Source organism: Octopus sinensis, linkage group LG30 (genome assembly GCF_006345805.1).
Source record: "Octopus sinensis linkage group LG30, ASM634580v1, whole genome shotgun sequence".
NCBI lineage: Eukaryota > Metazoa > Mollusca > Cephalopoda > Octopoda > Octopodidae > Octopus > Octopus sinensis.
In genome coordinates, this window is record NC_043026.1 from 7345648 (window position 1) to 7365251 (window position 19604).

At 37.5% G+C, this 19604-nt stretch overlaps 1 protein-coding gene across 1 annotated transcript in view; it reads right to left on the reverse strand.

Annotated features, from left to right (window-relative positions):
* LOC115226525 overlaps nt 1-14631 on the reverse strand; it is a 51324-nt gene extending 36693 nt beyond the window's left edge. Inside the window, 1 exon segment of the mRNA XM_036515480.1 lies at nt 14545-14631. The gene's annotated coding sequence lies outside the window, so the exon portion shown is untranslated.
* Nucleotides 14632-19604: the final 4973 nt, after the last annotated feature.

The window sequence follows — 19604 nt, forward strand, 5'->3', positions numbered from 1 at the left end:
GGAAAATGGATATCTTTTAATGAAATTGTATATAATACCTTTCAAACGACATGCATTACGGATGCCTAATGAGCCGTAAACCCCTTATTTTTGTTCGGAAAAGGCGAGGGACCCCAATAAATGCGTTTTTGAAGGTGAGACATAAAACTGCATTAACGACTTTTCTTTACGCAGATTTTAAGACAACATTTTTCAGAAATACCTTTTCTAGAGTGTGAATTACATTCGATTGAAAAATTCAAACGAGTTTGAAAAGAATAATAAGTGAAAATGCAGAAGTTATAAGAATTAGGGGTAACGAATCCTTACAAAAACACGTTAGTGTTTGTGTGTGTGTGAAACAAGTAAAATTAAAATATGAAAACAAAATATCTTTTACATACATATTATAGGCGCAGGAGTGGCTGTGTGGTAAGTAGCTTGCTTACCAACCACATGGTTCCGGGTTCAGTCCCACTGTGTGGCATCTTGGGCAAGTGTCTTCTGCTATAGCCTCGGGCCGACCAAAGCCTTGTGAGTGGATTTGGTAGACGGAAACTGAAAGAAGCCTGTCGTATATATGTATATATATGTGTGTGTATGTTTGTGTGTCTGTGTTTGTCGCCCTAGCATTGCTTGACAACCAATGCTGATATATATATATATATATATATATATGTATGTTGCTTGGGTTTGTTTCGACCCTTTAGAATTGGAATTTTTGAAAAGTAAAAATTTTGCCTTATGTAGCTTGTTATTCTCTTTAAGTGAACATTTTTCTGGTTGAAATACACCGAAAAATGGCGACACAGCAGTCAATAGAATACATATATATTCTTATTATTTACATCAAAAAGGTGCTTTTTCTCTATGAAAATCCCTATTTTTTACGATTTTTTTAAGGTTCTCATTTTGTTAAATGAATAAATAATCCAACATTCTAATATCAGAAAGTTGATGAACAAACTAAATTTCTTTCTCCATTTTCTTATTTATATATATGTATATATAGATATATATAGTTAATCCAAACATGAAAACACAAGGAGAAAACACAACAACGCGAGGACGCTCAGGAAGGAAGGGAAGAAGGAGGGTTTAACATTTCGAGCGGAGCTCTTCGTCGGAAACAGAAGGAAAGATCCAGAGAAGGGAAGACAGAGGAAAAAACATCGCCAACGTTACACACGCGGTCACATTTTGAATATATATATAAAATACAAAATATACATTAAGTGAAAACTAAATACTATAATTTAATCTATATACATTAAATTAAATTATTAATTAATTTATTTATTTTATAAACATCTAAATAAAAACTTATAATCATTAAGTAATTTATATTAAAAACCTTAATGTTAAGTAATATACATAATGTTAGTACAAGCTATAGATATTAGAATTAAAAATAGGAAATTGTTCAAATATATACACACCTATTAGATAAACTAGCTATATTATTAATATATATGTAGTATCTATAGATTTAATGTTTTACTCAATTATATAGTTGACCAAAATATCAATTAATATTAATCTAATTTACTTAAATGTAATACTAGGTAATAAATAGACCACCTAACTATTAAATAATATATTGTCTTACAAAACTATTTCTCAAATTCAATTATATGTAATACCTTAAATCACATTATAAAAATAATAAGAAACATAATAAAGAAATAGATTTACGTATCGTCACTAATAATTATCAAGAAATTATATATAAATGAATATTTTAACAACAATAATAATAATAATAATTGAACTTAATACAATTCAAACGTCAAATAATATTGTTAAATAAAAAACATTACTTAGCTTGCTGATGAAAATAATATGACTGAATTTTAAACATAAAAATGTAGGTCTTAGCATTTGTAAGAAATTATACTCGTGAAGACACTGTGTGAATATATTATTTAACATTAAGGTTTTTAATATAAATTATTTAATGTGTTACGTTTTGAGCCTATGCTCTTCAGCGGAAAGGAACACAGAAATAAACAGGGAGAGAAATTAAAACAGGTTTAGTGACCAGTGATCTATCATGTCTATATGTATATATATATATATACATATGTATAAATGCATATATATGCTTCTACGTACACAAACACAAAGGTCGGGCACGGATCATCTTACATGTGGCTGTATCAAATATACTGCAGGCATGTCAGGAATTAGAACTCACTGCAATAGCATTTGCCAAGGATATATTTTCAGTCTTTGCAGGGTGATGAATCAATGTTGACGTGTCAAAATCTGCTGAACTTTATAGATTGTACATACGATATGAGGACTTGAGTTCTGCATTAATAGAATGAGGTCAAAATAAGGAGAAAACACACACACATTTTCAAATATGCATTTATGTGTGTATTTTTATATATAGGGTGCAATGGGTAAATTGTCGCGATTTTGTATTTTAAATTTCACACATGCACATTGTTTGTTTTTGATTTTGTCGACTACACAGTATAGTAGGGTCAGTTGGGCACCGTCTGTGAGGAAAACAGCACCATGATGCAAATTTACTCTGCCAGACATTTGGAAATGACATGCTGTACTGCTTGGCATCAGAGCGTTTGGGTGTCAATCTGAGGACACGTAAAGAGAGCGATAAAAATCAAACATCCAGTCAACATCATGGTGTTTGTAGTGATCACTAGTGATGGTGACATTATGCATCGATTCATCTTCCCACATGGCCTCAGACTCAACACGGAGGCCTACATCAAGTGCCTGGAGGAAGTAGTGCTGCCCTGGGTCAAGAGAGTGGCTGCTGGTAAACCCTATGTCTGGCAACAGGACTCTGCACCATGTTACATAAGCAGGAGAACCCAGTCATGGCTGTCAGACAATTTCTGCGACCACGTCACCCCAAACATCTGGCCACCTAACTCCCTAAACAACAAAACCCCTGATTATTATGTGTGGGGCACAGTTGATCAAGAGACCAACAAAACTCCTCGTAACACCAAAGGTGAACTGAAGGCAAGGATTATGGCAGCATTTCACCAACTGTAAAAAGGAGACCATCCTGAAACTTGCAGGATATTCCAAAATCGTCTGGAGGCCATGGTTGAAGCCAATGGCAATTTTATTGAATAAATTTACTCTTTAGTATTTCAAGATATTTTTATGTAGTTTTGATAAATGTATCTGTTAAAATGAGATGTCTGTGTTATTTTCATTTTTGTGTAATTTAGACAACAATTTATTCACCACACCCTCTGTGTGTGTGTGTGTATATATATATAAAAGTGAAGTTGTGTGAGTGTCTGTCTCCTACGATTTAGATTCCTAACTACTCCCACATTTTGCGGTGCAGTTTAACCAAAACCGGGTATCTTATAGTCGTGATTCATATTGAGCACTTCTGGGTATTAGCGCACGTCTACGATTTAAAAAAAATTACCATCATTTTTTTCCATTTTAATGCATTTTTTCGCTATTATATAAGGGAAGTAACTCTCTAAAAATGTCTACGATGAGTCAACGATTAAAAAAAAAATTTACCATCATTTTTTTTCCATTTTTAATGCATTTTTTTGCTATTTTTTGGCTATAACTCTCTAAAAATGCTTATATAGTTATTTCCCTTACAAACCCGAGCAACGCCGGGCAATACTGCTAGTATATATATATAAATTTAACTAAATCAAGGATATAAATCCTCTGAAAGGATGTTGTACAGTGAAACTCTACACCCTTCCTGGTAAACAGGAGCAGTAAGCAACCCTTACAAAGAGACGAGCAGAAGGGGATCTTTTCACTTTGACCGGCAGATTTCAAAAATAATTTTTTGTAACTAAACACTTTTAAACTTCGTATTCTGGTAGAATGTGTCACATAAAACATCTTTTTCTCTTGGCATTCTTGAGAAAATTCTGTAGTTTGTAAGCTATTTCTTGTTTAATTTTTCATATTTCAGCAATTTCAACCAATCAATGACATCTATTGAGGTGAATACAGATAGATAGAATTAGATAGATAGATAGATAGATAGATAGATAGATAGATAGATAGATAGATACATTGATAGATAGTCAGACAGACAGACAGACAGATGGGCAGACAGATAGATAGATAGATTAGTAGATAGATAGATAGGTTGACTGACAGACAGAGAGACAGACAGGCAGACAGACAAACCGATAGACAGATTGACAGACAGACAAACAGACTGGCAGACAGACGCATAGATAAATAGATAGACAGCTAGACAAACAAGCAATTAGAAAGATAGATTGCCAGAATGGCAGAATTAAAGGATGAGGGAGGGGGGAGGTACGGAGGAAGAGGGTGAAGAGACTTGAGAGACGTTCTAAAGAATAACAGAATATAAAAAACAAACACTAAGAAAGAAAGCGGAGCAATAGAATATGTTTGTGGAAATGTGAGAGCAACAACAGCTGTGTGAGGTGCGGTGGGAGGTAGAAGACAATAGAGGTTGTGGAATGTCTGAGAGAGAGAGAGAGAGAAAGGAAGGGAGGGGAGGTGAAGTAGAGATATCATGAGAGGGAAAGAGAGAGTGATAGATATTTTACACACATATGCATGCATATATATATATATATATATATATATATATATATGTAGGTCCCGGGTTGAGTCGGGGTTAACCACAGTAAATAAGGTACTCAATACATTGCAGAGTAAAGTAATTTATCCAGAAAAATGCATGTGCACTTTGTACCAAAAAAGCCAGCTGGCCTGAAATAATGCCACAAAATGGGACGGTCGGACAGGTTGTTTTGAGAAAATTTGGTTTAAATGTTTGACAACTCAGCACTGTCCATTGGGCCGGGGGGAGGGGCCTTTTGCTCGTAATATATATTAGTGACAGAAGCTGCATTAATATCAAGAAGTAATATCTATCCCCACTTAAACGTAGATGTCCTGTTAGAACAAACTATACTGTGGTAGATACCAAACTTACATATTGGCTTTTGGTGTAAAATGCACTCTTGTTTCTATTGATCCCATCAATGATGGACCCCTTACTGCCAGAGATAACAGTGACACGTTACCCGGCCAGCAATACATAAAAGTAAATACTAGTAAATACTTTTGCTGCCATTTCGACTTCGTATCTCATGGAGATTATAATTCATTTAATGGTGATACGTAAAAGCACCAACCGGTCGTGGCCGTTTGCCAACCTGCTCTGGCCCCTGTGCCGGTAGCACGTAAAAAGCACCCACTACACTCACAGAGTGGTTGGCATTAGGAAGGGCATCCAGCTGTAGAAACACTGCCAGATCAGATTGGAGCCTGGTGCAGCCTCCATGGCTTACCAGACCCCGGTCGAACTGTCCAACCCATGCTAGCATGGAAAATGGACGTTAAATGATGATGATGACTGCTAATATAATTATATCGCCATTTCATCATCATCATCATGATCATCGTTTAACGTCCGTTCTCCATGCTAGCATGGGTTGGATGGTTCGACCGGGGATCTGGGAAGCCAGTAGGTTGCACCAACTCCAGTCTTATCTGGCAATATTTCTACAGCTGGATGCCCTTCCCAACGCCAACCACTCCGTGAGTGTAGTGGGTGCTTTTTACGTGCCACTTGCACAGGTGCCAGGCGAGGCTGGCAACGACCACGGTCGGATTGGTGTATTTTACGTGCCACCGGCATGGAAACCAGTCGAGGCGGCGCTGGCATCGGCCACGAGTCGGATAGTGCTTTTTACGTACCACTAGACCAGGGATCCTGGCTGGTTCAATTCGATTATATTATATAATTAGTTAAACACAGTAGATATTACAAATAGAAAGAAAAAACAAACAACCTCAAAACTGAATATTACAAGTATTCGGTTGAATTACACAAAAACATTTTCTTAATTTAACAAATGAAATTATCTCTAAATTTCCTTTTTGTAGTGGTGGGGAGTTTCATATATACTTTAGATCACTTTCTTTTTATTATGAAATAAAATTTAGTCATGTTATATACCAATAACCTAATGACACAGTGACCTTCAGACTAAACAAAATGTTAGGTGCTCATAGGAAAGAGATATAGATAACTAAATCAATTGGTGCTTCTTTTCTTGACTACAGGAGAATGAACCGAAAAATGGATCATGGCAAGATTTAAATTCAGAACAAGGACAGATAAAACTAAATAATTAAAAGCAATTAATTCAAGATTTTCAGCCAACTTGTCACCCCCAGTTATTTACTTAGTTTAAATTATTTAATCTGATATTTTATTTAAGACATTTATCATACATAATATAACAAAGAAAGATATAGGCATGACTGTGTAGCAAAGACATTAGGTTTATATGAAAGGATTAAAGTAATTGGGATTATCTTTTATGCCACAGTTAAGCTAATATATTGGATCATCCCATAAATAATGTGGGTTTTTTTATGCTTCTCTAATCTTTCAAAACTAAGATAAAGAAATTTCTTTTTTAATCTAAAATATACTCTCCTTCATTTTCTATAATGCTTTTCCATCTATCTAGTAGACTAGCAAAGCCCCTCCTCCAAAATTCACTTGTCAGTGATTAAAAATACTCCTCCAGTGCTGTTCTGACTTAGTCTACAGAATTCATATTTTTTCTGTCCAAATGATTTTGAAGACTGAGGAATAAATGATAATCAGATGGGGCAATGTCCAGTGAACACAGTGGGTGGTGCATCGTTTCCCATTCAAACTGCTCCAGCCTTTGGAATGTCATCCTCACTGTATGTGGCTGAGCATTACCCAAAAATGGTTGTTTTTCTTCTAGCACAGACTTAAGCCGCTCAAGCTGCTTGCAGTAGATCTCCTTTGTTATCATTTGGTTTGGGTTTAAAAGTTGAAAGTGAACTGAACCTTTCATATCCCACCAAACAGATAACACTTTAAGTGAGAGAAAACCTTCAAAAGTCTAAGGTGCCGGTGTTTCTCCTTTCCCTACCCACTGTCTTCAGTGCTTCACATTTTTATAGAGAACCCATTTCTTTTCACCAGTTACTATTCATTCCAAAAAAAGGCTCATTTCTGAGACATGACAGCAAAGAACACACATTTACTCTCTGTGTGTGATTAGACTCGGAAAGTTTGTAACAAACCCACTGACCCAATTTGCTAACTTTTTCGATGGCACACAGGTGTCACTGAATGGTTGAATGACCAAATCCAAGCTTCTCTGCTAGTTCCTCAACAGTTACGATGGGACTTTGTTCCACCAGGGTTTGCAGGACGTCCTTGCCAAGCTCTACAGATCTTCCAGGACGAGGCTCATCTTCCAGGCTGTAGTTTCCGGCTTGAAATTTCTGGAACCGCCGTTGACACTGGCTTACGCTTATTGTCCGATCTCCATATACTACATTAATAATCCTTGCACTTTCCGTTGCGATGTTGCCTTTATTGAACTCATAAAGCAAAATATGCTCCTTTGTCACTTTCGTTATAGCTTTGAAAAAGTAACTTAAAATTGAACTGCACTAAGAATAAGTACAAAGTAAAATTACTATCTGCTTTTATAGCAAGTTGATGCAGGTAGTTTATCCTGTCCCCCTCCGAGTTTTAGTTCATGCAATTGAAAAAAACTGCATTATTTATGGGATGGCCCAATATATAATTTACAAAACAGGATATTCCATAAAGTAAAATATAAACATAGAAACATAGAAACCAGTCCTTTCAGTGCATGGCACCTTGGGAAGTTGTCTTATACCATACCATAGTCTCAGGTCAATCAGAGCTTTATGAGTGGATTTGGTAGGCAGAAACTGAAAGAAGCCTTGTGTGTATGTGTACACACATGCACATGTGCATGGTATGTAGGCCTTTGGGGTAGAAAGGGCTCCTTAGCCGTAGTGAAGGCAATCTATCTAGGGAGATAACCTTACAATAAATCACTGGGTCCGTAGCTTAGAAATACTGGGTTGACGTCCAGCGGGAACAGCTTTGTTTCATGGAGGAGGAAAGATCTTCTTTAGTACTTGGTTGTACAATGCTTTCCAATGTGTGTAGTAGTGGCGCGCACACACATTATTAGCCATTTGAAAAGACTATGAAAGTCTCGACCACGGTCGAACAATGATGATGATGATGAGGCCTTTGGAAGTATGCTGTGCATGAGAAGACCTGGCAGGACAAGTGAGACCATAACCCATGGCCTCTACCTGGGATGTAGCCAGCCCACTTATGCATATCTTTCCTTCTTGGGACACAAAACTCTGCTTGCGAAGACCTGTTGAGGCAAGTGAAATCGAAATTGCTCAAAATCAATGGAAATATTTTTGCATTCTCTTCTAATAAGAAACATTCTGTCATTCACTCAAAGACTCAAAGACACTTTTGCTGCCTGCCAAGTAATTTATAAAAATTGCTAGCAAGATATATATATATGTGTGTGTGTGTGTACATATATATATATATATATATATATATATATATATATAATAATATTAGGGAGTAAATCCAAACTTACAGGGAAAAACTAGATTTAGTATTAAATCAAATTTCACAGTATAAATATAAATTAAATTAGAGATAAAACCACTATTGATTTGCCTAATAGTGGTTTTATCTCTAATTCAATTTATATATATATATATATATATATGGTTAATCCAAACATGAAAACACAACAACGCGAGGACGTGGAACAAGTATAGTGTTATTGGACGCTCAGGAAAGGAAAGAAAGAAGGAGGATTTAATGTTTCGAGTCGGAGCTCTTCATCAAAAACATAGGAAAAGGAAAGATCCAAAGAAGGGAAGACGGAGGAAAAAAAATCGCCAACAGTACACACGCGGTCACATATTGAATGACCAGAAGGGAATGGGTGAATAAAAAGTTCTTTCAAAGACAGGAGAGTGCAAGAGGACGTATGTGTGTGTAAGTGTGGATATGTGCGTGCGCTCAGGTCTGCGTGTGTATATATATATATATATATATATATATATCATCATCATCATCATCGTTTAACGTCCGTTCTCCATGTTAGCATGGGTTGGACGGTTCGACCGGGGATCTGGGAAGCCAGAAGGCTGCACCAGGCTCCAATCTTATCTGGCAATGTTTCTACAGCTGGATGTCCTTCCTAACGCCAACCACTCCGTGAGTGTAGTGGGTGGTATATATATACATATATGTGTGTGTGTGTTGGTAAATGTAATATGTGACAATTATTTGGTAGCAAAGATAAAACTCTGAGTTTTGGATGTCGAGGTGGAAATCCATGCCACCATCTCTTCAGTTATCTGGCCATCGGAAAAATGCTATGAAAAATGACCATTATACATACATAAGTTAATAATCTATGAATGCTTATGAATAAAAGTATAACTTTTTATATATACGTGGCTGTGTGATAAGAAGCTTACTTCTCAACCACATGGTTCCGGGTTCAATCCCACTGCGTGGTGCCTTGGTCAAATGTCTTCTATTATAGCCTCAGGTCAATCCCTGTAAGTGAATTTGGTAGACAGAAACTGAAAGAAGCCCAACTTATGTGTATGTGTGTGTGAGTGTGTTTGTGTGTCTGTGTTTGTAGCCCCACTATGGCTTAACGACCGATGTTGGTGTGTTTACATCTCCATAACTTAGCAGTTTGACAAAGGTGACCGATAAAATAATACTAGGCTAGGGTTACAGAGAATAAGTCCTGGGGTCGATTTCTTCGACTAAAAGGCAATGCTCCGGCATGGCCACAGTCAAATGACAGAAACAAGTAAAAGAATAAATGAATAAAAGAATGCACACACACACACACGTGCACACACATGTATATCGAAGCACACACACACACACACACACACATACAAATATATCAAAACACCAACGCACACGTATTAATCAAAACACAAAGATGTCCACTCCTATACGCAGTTAGTAAATACCATCTGAGAGAGAATGAGTCGGTAGAATCTAGGATTGGTCTATTGATGCAATCAGGAGACTCGAGACATTTAGATCTCGACAAAGAAAATGCCAATGTTTGTTTCTGTGCTATATTTCTAGAACATTCCATTGCTATATGTTGAAGCTGAGATGCAGATTACTTTGAATACAGTGTAAAATTAAAGGAACAACCCTTTCGTTACCAACCCGGCTGAAACCGGCCATAGCTCTGAGTACAAATGTTTTGTTTTCATAAGTTTTGAATTAAAATCTTCCACCAAACCTTAGTCACAATTTATGTTCCTAACACTAGCTGAATGATAACGAAGTTATTTTACTAAATTCTTTCTTATATTTAAAAGTAATTGAAAGAAACACAGAATCTCAACAGAAATAGGGTAACAAAAGGGTTAAGAAGAAAAATAATCAGCAGAAGACATGAGAGAAAGAGACCTCAATGTGGTCACTGTATATGCTAGAAATTTGGTTTAACTGTTTTAGGTTCAATTCTATAGCATCGAGATATATATACACACACACACACATATATATATTCATATATACTTATACATACATGGTGGCTGCCCCCTCGTTATCGAGTATGGCCATTGCACGAAGCTTAATCAATGTTGTTATTGTGCAATGCCTGTGCAAGAAGATTTTTTTTTAAGTGAGGAAAGGCTGTGCACTGAGTCAATCCCACTCACTAAGCAACAGCAGCCATAATCCGAAAAGAAGAACAAGTCAGCATCATCGGTAACCACTGAGCCGCAGGTTTTATGTCAGTTATCCCAGTTACCTGAGTTACTTTCTCCTAGAAGGATGCCCTAACAAAGGCTATGTACATACATATATACATATATATATACTCTTTTACCTGTTTCAGTCATTTGACTGTGGCCATGCTGGAGCACCACCTTTAGTCAAACAAATCGACCCCAGGACTTATTCTTTGTACACCTACGTCAGACGGTTATATATATTTAAATAAATTTGCTTTATTAAGTGAGAAGAAACCTTCTCATATCAGGGGCAGAAATTTACATTTTTATATGCTTGTGGAAAATAAAATGTGACGATGCGTGTAAAGTGCATGTTTGCCAGATAATGTGTGTGGGAGTTAAAAGACAGTGTAATGGCTGGCGAGATGTTGTAAGAAGCCATGAGTTGCTTGTTACGTGACTGTAGAGTGATATCGTTGCATGTGTGTTACGAAACACACGCAGCTAAACGACAAAGTTATTAACTGGTCGAAGTCATCATCATCATCATCATCATCATCGTTTAACGTCCGCTTTCCATGCTAGCATGGGTTGGACGATTTGACTGAGGTCTGGCGAACCAGATGGCTGCACCAGGCTCCAATCTGATCTGGCAGAGTTTCTACAGCTGGATACACTTCCTAACGCCAACCACTCCGAGAGTGTAGTGGGTGGGGTAGAAAGGGCTCCTTAGCCGTAGTGAAGGCAATCTATCTAGGGAGATAACCTTACAATAAATCACTGGGTCCGTAGCTTAGAAATACTGGGTTGACGTCCAGCGGGAACAACTTTGTTTCATGGAGGAGGAAAGACCTTCTTTAGTACTTGATTGTACAATGCTTTCCAATGTGTGTAGTAGCGCACACATTATTAGCCATTTGAAAAGACTATGAAAGTCTCGACCACGGTCGAACAATGATGATGTAGTGGGTGCTTTTATGTGCCACCAGCACGAGGGCCAATCAGGCAGTACTGGCAACGGCCACACTCAAATGGTGCTTTTTATGTGCCACCTGCACAGGAGCCAGTCCAGCAGCACTGGCAACGACTTTGCTTGAATGATTTTTCACGTAGCACTAGCGTAAGTACTAGTAAGGCGACACAGGTAACGATCACGCTCGAATGGTGTTTTTATGTGCTACCGGCACGGAGGCCCGCTTGTTGCCCTGGCAACGATTTCACTCGTATGGTACTCTTAGCGTAAAGCACATAGATATGAAACAAGGTGTGTAAAAATTGTACTCGGTAGAGTGATATACTTTATTAAAATGCAGCAGAAATATAACAAAAACTGTCACTCAGAGATTCGTGTTGCTGTTCAATGAAGTGGAACGTGAATTTCTGAGTAATAGTTTTTGTGATATTTCTGCTGCTTTTTAATAAAGTATGTGTGTGAGTGTATAATATAGATATATATAGAAAAGCTTCTTTGTTTATGATATGGGCAGTAGTCAGAAGCCTCAGATAAAGGAGTGAGACACAAAGCTATAAAAAGATGTCAAGGAGAATTTCAGATAAGTTCAACAATTTATTTATACATATATTCTGCAATAGAACAATGCATATCAGTTGCGTATATATATATATATATATATATATATATATAGAGAGAGAGAGAGAGAGAGAGAGAGAGAGGCGCAATGGCCCAATGGTTAGGGTAGCAGACTCACGGTCGTAGGATCGCGGTTTCGATTTCCAGACCGGGCGATGTGAGTGTTTATTGAGCGGAAACACCTAAAGCTTCCAGAGGCTCCGGCAGAGGGTGGTGGCGATCCCTGCTGTACTCTTTCGCCACAACTTTCTCTCACTCTTTCTTCTGTTGGCCTGCTCGCTTAGCCAGCGGGGTGGCGCCATTTGAAGGCTAAAACACAATGTGAAACGCATTGTGACCAGCGATGTGTAGCAACATCTGATAGCCTGGTCGGTCACGGTGATCATGGTGATATAATATATATATATATATATATACATATATATATATACACTATATTATATATATATATATATATATATATATATATATATATATATATATATATACATATATTATATATATATATATACATATATATATATATATATATATATATATATATGGCACGTAAAAGGCACCATTCGAGCGTGATCGTTACCAGCGTCTCCTTACTGGCACTTGTGCTGGTGGCACATGAACAAAACATTCGAGCGAGGTCGTTGCTAGTACCGCTGGATTGGATCCTGTGCAGGTGGCACATAAAAAACACCATTTGTATATATTTATACGTATATATGTATATATATATATATTAAGGTATGTAGAAAAATACAACATGGACAAGAACGTATAACTCTTAGAAGACGATACAATAAACACGGACAGGACATTCGAAACCCTCAGTCTTCAGTCAAGAACCGGATCATCGTAGTAATTTCGGCTGATTAATCTTGAGATTACTAGATCACGGCCAGCCCTCCAAGAAAAACTAAGCAACGAGCATTAGAAAAACTAAGCTGGGAGCGTAGATTTCCTGGAAGAAGGATTGAATGCATATGGACACCAGGACAGCAAAAGGGACGAATATAAAAAAACAAAAAACAATAATGGAATACAGAAACAAGAAATACAGAAGCATTAACGGTGAAAACAACAACAAGTGTCTTACGACTGATAACAAGCAAACAAATTTTTTCTCTGGCGCATTGGAAAGGAGCCTTATCGGCGATGCCTATAGCGGCGGACGAAAAACATATATATATATACATATATATATATATATATATTATATATATATATATATATATATATTATATATATATATATATATATATATGTATATATACATATGTATATATATACATATGTATATATATACATATATATATATATGTATATATACATATGTATATATATACATATGTATATATACTTATATATATATTATATATATATGTATATATACATATTTATATCATCATTATCATCATCATCATCATTTAAAGTCTGCTTTCCATGCTGGCATGGGTTGGACGGTTTGAGTGGGCACTGGTGAGGCAGGAGGCCACACCAGCCTCCAATATGATCTGGCAGAGTTTCTACAGCTTGATGCCCTTCTCAAACATTTAATCACAAAATGCTTTTTCTTTCACATAGAATATAGATGCATAGAATCACGGAAGATGAAACACAACCCACCAATACAAGCATATAAGAAAAATATAGGGAAAATGTGTGAATACAGTCCATCGCGGTCAAAAGTTGATGATTAATAATTTAGTGACTTAAAAGAATATATTTTTTAGCATTACAACATCTAGAATAATAAATACATAAAAATATAAAGAAATATATAAATATATAGATATGGCGCAGGAGTGGCTGTGTGGTAAGTAGCTTGCTAACCAACCACATGGTTCCGGGTTCAGTCCCACTGCGTGGCATCTTGGGCAAGTGTCTTCTGCTATAGCCCCGGGACAACCAATGCCTTGTCAGTGGATTTGGTAGACGGAAACTGAAAGAAGCCTGTCGTATATATGTATATATAAGTGTGTGTGTATATGTTTGTGTGTCTGTGTTTGTCCCCCTAGCATTGCTTGACAACCGATGCTGCTGTGTTTACGTCCCCGTCACTTAGCGGTTCGGCAAAACAGACCGATAGAATAAGTACTGGGCTTACAAAGAATAAGTCCCGGGGTCGATTTGCTCGACTAAAGGCGGTGCTCCAGCATGGCCGCAGTCAAATGACTGAAACAAGTAAAAGAGTAAAAAGAGAGAGAGTATATATAAAAAGATATAAAAATACATATATATATAGGAAACATATAAATAAATAATATATAAGGTAAGGTAAAAGTTCATCGTTTAGAAATTCTTTCAATTAAAAATTACTTTTCAAGATAAGGGAAACCTATTGTTAAAAGCCAGTGTCCAAGCAAAAAAGAAGAAACCATATTTACATTCCCTATGGCCATTTCAGGGGTTCATCACTGTACTTAATGCCCGAGGGTGCACCACAATATTTACTCCTTCGTCATGGGAAAAATAAAGAAACGCACATCATGTACCAGGGTGTGACCTCCTTAAGCAGAAGAAGTTTTATATCTGTATATTTATATATTTCTTTATATTTTTATGTATTTATTATTCTAGATGTTGTAATGTTAAAAAAAAAAAATATTTTTTAGTCACTAAATTATTAATCATCAACTTTTAACCGCGATGGACTGTAGTCACACATTTTTCTTATATTTTCCTTATATGCTTGTATTGGTGGGTTGTGTTTCATCTTCCGTGATTCTATGCATCTATATTCTATGTGAAAGAGAAAGCATTATGTGATTAAATGTTTGAGATATGAAATGTTACGTGGATGACCTTGTATTTGTTTGTTCTGCAACCATCGTTTTATATATTTGTCTCATTTAATTTTAAAACATTTTGTTCCTGATAAGAAACAATCACTTTATTATTGATATGTTTGTATATAATATATATATATATATATATATATATATATATATATATATATACTTTATTTAAAGCAGCAGAAAATTCAACAAAATCTGTTACTCTGAGTGGCAACGAGAAACTCAGAGTAACAGATTTTGTTGAATTTTCTGCTGCTTTTAAATAAAGCATATTACTCTACCACTGATTTGAGTACTCTTTCTTTCCACCTTGTTTCACATTTATGTGTTTACTCCGGTGTATATGTATATATATATATATATATATATATATATATATATATATATATATATATATGTATGTAAGTGAGGTAGGGGTTATGAGTGTAACCCACTATGGGATATCAGTTACCAATATACTACCAGTGAAGTACCCAAAAAGCTAATGTATATATATGTATATATACATATATATACATATATATGTATATGTAAAAAAATACAAACTGGGACAAGAACGCGAAACATTTAGAAGACGATACAAAAAACATGGATGGGACATTTGAAGCCTATATATATGTATATACATGCATATATACATATAAATATAAATGAATATACAAGGTCTGATCATTAAGTATCCAGATTGTTGCCATAGTAACGAAGCTAAAGCACACAAAGTGAAGCCACTTGGCACAGATTGACCTTCACCTCTGCTGTATATGCACACTAAGTTTTAATGTTCTAGCTCACTTCCACTGTTTACAGCAGTGCTTGGAAGGAAGGTGTGTAGCGTGTGATCATCACATTGACCATGGCAGAGAAAGTTGTCAAGGCAATACCTGCTCAGAGGCCTTCGCAAAGTTGCAGAAAAAGTATGGAGAGGAGTGTACAAGCTGCACACAAGTGCATGAGTGGTTCTGATGTTTGCAAGATGGCTGGAAAATGTCGATATTGACAAACGTCCTGGAAAACCTGCAGCTAGCAGAACGGAGAAAACCATCAGAGATATGTGTGTGCAGTTGTGAGGGGAAATCATTGATTCACCATCCGTGAGTTATCAGAGGATGGACAGATTAGTTACAGTTCAGTCCATTATCAATAAAATAATAAATAAATATAGGTTGACTTACAGATTTTAAAACAAAATCATAAAACGAGGTGAGGGTCTAGAACAGCATTTCCCAACCAAGGGAGCTTGCACTCCTTGGGGGTGGAAGCAGAGCCGGATTTATAGGGGGTCAAAGCAGGCAATTGCCCTGGGCACCTCTATTCTTATATATATTTCTTTACTACCCACAAGGGGCTAAACATAGAGGGGTCAAACAAGGACAGACAAACGGATTAAGCCGATTACATCGACCCCAGTGCGAAATTGGTACTTTATTTATCGACCCCGAAAGAATGAAAGGCAAAGTCGACCTTGGCGGAATTTGAACTCAGAACGTAACGACAGACGAAATATCGCAAAGCATTTCGCCCGGCATGCTAACGTTTCTGCCAGCCCACCGCCCACCTCTATTCTTATACAGATTATTACTTTAAGGGGTGTGAGAACATATTAAAAGTTTTTAGGAGTGCAGGGCATAAATATGGTTGGGAACCACTGATTTAGAAGATAAAAAGTTTGGGTCTTACTAACCTAGCTTGTAATCCGATGACTATTTCTGGGTGTCTGGTTGTCCAGTCATATAAAAGGTGTTTGCATCCATTATTGGACACCACCTCCTTCATCAGGGAAAATATGCATTTACACAGTTTGATGTATTAAATACCCTTTTACATGTGTGTAGAGAGTGTGTATGTATATATGGTCAAGTGTTTACTTGCTCTGTTTTCCATTTTTTCCCTCATTATTTATGTATTTAACTCGTTTGTTTACGTATTTCATATTGTTTGCACTGTTGGTGTTGTCCTGTACCCATATATGCATATATATATATATACGAGGGACGTTCAATAAGTAATGCCTCTGACCCACTTGTAGTTGTTTGATCAAGCTGAAATTTTGCATGTGCAATCATTTATATCTCTATAGATTACGTGGCAAATTACAGCTCTGAACTAATTGTGGTTTCTGATTTACAGGTGTTTGAACTGAGTCAAGTGTGAAATGGAGCCTGTTGAGTGTCGAGCAGTGATCCAGGTTTTGTATTTGAAAGGACACACACCACGGGAGACTTTTGATGAAATGAAAGTAACTTATGGTGATGATGCCCCATCATATGACCTTGTGAAACGCTGGCATCGTGAATTCAAACATAGTCGGAACTCTGTGGAAACAGCCCCAGATCTGGTCACCCTCCTTCTGCCATTGATGAGGCATCTGTCCGTCAAGTTGAGGCTACCATTTTGGAAGATCGACGCATAACTATTCGCCAAATAGCCCATGAGGTCAAGATTAGTACCGGGTCTGTGGAAACTATCATTCATGACCATTTGCATATGCAAAAGGTGTCTGCCAGATGGATTCCCAGGTTGCTCACACCTTTCCAGAAGCAAGAATGCGTCGAGTGCTCGAGGATGAATTTGGAGATGTGCTAAGAAGATGAGTCAAAATTTTTCAAAAGACTGATTACACAGGATGAAACCTGGGTCCATCACCAAGATCCAGAGACCAAAGCCCAGTCAATGCAGCGGAAGCACCGTGATTCACCTCCTCCAAAGAAGGCAAGGGTGCTGCCCTCCACTGGCAAGGTCATGCTCACAGTCTTCTGGGACCAGGACAGAGTAGTGATGACAGATTTCCTGGCAAAGGGTACCACAATTACAGGAGCCTATTATGCTTCACTTTTGAGGAAATTAAGAGAAGCTATGAAAATCAAGAGGCGGGGCAAGATCAGCAAAGGCATCCTCCTCCTGCAGGACAACGCTCCGGTCCACAACTCGATGGTTGCCAGATCAGAAGCACAGGTGTGCGGCTATGAACTCCTCCCCCAACCCTCTACTCTCTTGACCTTGCACCCTCGGATTTTCACCTCTTCCCAGCCATGAAGTTGTTTTTGAAAGGAAAGCGTTTCCCAGATGATGCAGCCTTGATTTCTGAAGTCAGGTCGTGGTTGGAGGACCAAGCTGGTGTCTTCTACAAAAACGGTCTCCAGAGCTGCATCAAACAATGGGAGAAATGCGTAACTCTGGGTGGTTCCTATGTAGAAAAAGACTAATAACTGTGCCAAGTTTCGTTGCTCTACTGCTATGGGAAGTGGGTCAGGGGCATTACTTATTGAACGCCCCTCGTATATGTGTGTATGTATGTAGGTATGTATATATTGATTTCAATTTCGAATCAAATTTGCTCCACTGGCACGGGTGCCAGTCATTGAATTTGATTCAAAATCAAAATCGAATCAAAATTCGATGACTGGCACCCATGCCAGTGGGGCGCTAAGAGCACCACCCGAGCATGATCGTTACCAGAGCAGCTGACTAGCTTCCATGCCAGTGGCACGTAAAAAGCACCATTCTAGCCTCACTGTTACCAGCGTCGCCTTACTGACACATGAAGAGACATTTGAGCGAGGTCGTTGCCAGTGCCACTAGATTGGCTCCTGTGCAGGTGGCACATAAAAAAACACCATCTGAGCATGGCCATTGCCAGTACTGCCTGACTGGCCCTTGTGCTGGTGGCACATAAAAGCACCCACTACACTCTCAGAGTGGTTGGCGTTAGGAAGGGCATCCACCTGTAGAGACTCTGCCAGATCAAGATTGGAGCCTGGTGCAGCCATCTGGTTCACCAAGCCCTCAGTCAAATCGTCCAACCCATGCTAGCATGGAAAGTGGACATTTAAACGATGATGATGATATATTTATATACATTACGTGCCACCTTGGAGTGGTTGGCGTTAGGAAGGGCATCCAGCTGTAGAAACACTGCCAGATCAGACTGGAGCCTGGTGCAGCCCCTGGCTTCCCAGACCCCGGTCGAACCGTCCAACCCATGCTAGCATGGAAAACGGACGTTAAACGTTGATGATGATGATGATGATGATGATGATGATGATGATGACGACATACAGAATTGAGGAAATATCCACACGAGGGATGGTTAAAAGCAATCCTGTGTAATCAAATATATTGATAGGACGATCGTCAATGTCTATGTGTACAAACAGTCTCATAAAATTTAAAATGTCAATAAAGGGAAATGGAGGAGAACAATTTAAACGAGTAATTTTTCTTCTCCATTTTCTTTTATTGACTTTTTAAGTATATATATATGTATATATATTTGTGTGTATACATATATATATATGCACATTAAAAATCTGGTACAGTCTTCTGCATGTCAAATTGTTCCAACCATAGAAGGTGGACATTAAACGACGATGATACACACACGCACACACACACACACACATATATTATCATCATCATCATCACCATTATCGTTTAACGTCTGCTTTCCATGCTGGCATGGGTTGGACGGTTTGACTGAGGACTGGTGAGCCAGATGGCTGCACAAGGCTCCAATCTAATATATATTTATATATATATATATATATATATATATATATGTGTTATATATATATAATAGATAAGAAGTTTGTTTGGTAAAGCACGTGGGTGAATATATAAGAAAATAGTAAAGTGTGAAAAACGACAGAAGG